We start from the raw sequence: 975 nt of genomic DNA, 5'->3' as shown, positions 1-975 counted from the left end.
TCTGACCAGGGTTTAACATGATCTGCAAGATGAGCACCATCTTACCCGGGAAGGTTTTGTCTATAATCGCATTTGAGCGCATAGCTCCTAAAATGACACGAATCGGAGGCGTGCGTGGCTGCAAAGCTAACAAATGCTGTTCAGAAGACATGTTAGCATCAGTGATGATTCAAATTGGCATAGACTGGTGAGGAATCCCAGTTTAGCTGGAGTAAATACGCCTTCTCACACATATTACCCATCTGCACGTCATCGCCGTGAGGCAGTCGACACATATCATCGATTGCGACGGTCGAATAGAGAAATGTTAATCAGCTCCTCGCGCAAAGTATCTTTTAAGATAGGTAGTATTTGCCGATGGTCGCCACAAATCTCAATATTATGCTTTGAAATTATTCTGCTGAGCTGTTTGTGATGTTACTGAAGGGTATTTCCACTATCTTCCGCATGCATTGATCTTACTTGCATAGCTGACGTACTTTCTGACTTATTTGCATAGCTACTGACTGACAGAGTGGCGTAAATCCTTTCCGACTGACATTATACAGGGTCCGATATGTACGACAAAAGGCCTCGTCCAGATCGGACGAAGAGGCACCACTGCGTGCACATTCTTTTGACCGGCTGCAACATACGAAGATATATGGCCGTAGGCAGAGTATCAGATCGTAGTGATGGTTAGACTTGAATTGAATAATAGTTCATGTACATTAGATGGAGTACTTTCGCTGCCTACTTATCAGCTCGGCGTGCTAGTTGATGTGTCTGTGCATATATCGCGAGGTCGTTAATGAGTGTATTTGCCACGCGCTCGTGATACCCAGCCTATGCATGGGGTCCCTGTTTCCTTATCGGGACGTTTGCGTCGTCGTGCTAGCTTTCTGTGCTTACGCTATTGATGTTTTAGTCTGTATAATCAAGCGTGTCACTAACTGGGCACATGCCATTCCGCAGCGATACAGGTATGCTGAACGG

This window comes from Phytophthora infestans, genomic scaffold (assembly GCF_000142945.1).
Source record: "Phytophthora infestans T30-4 supercont1.23 genomic scaffold, whole genome shotgun sequence".
In the NCBI taxonomy this organism is placed as follows: Eukaryota; Oomycota; class Peronosporomycetes; order Peronosporales; family Peronosporaceae; genus Phytophthora; species Phytophthora infestans.
Note: the sequence above shows the minus strand (reverse complement) of the source record.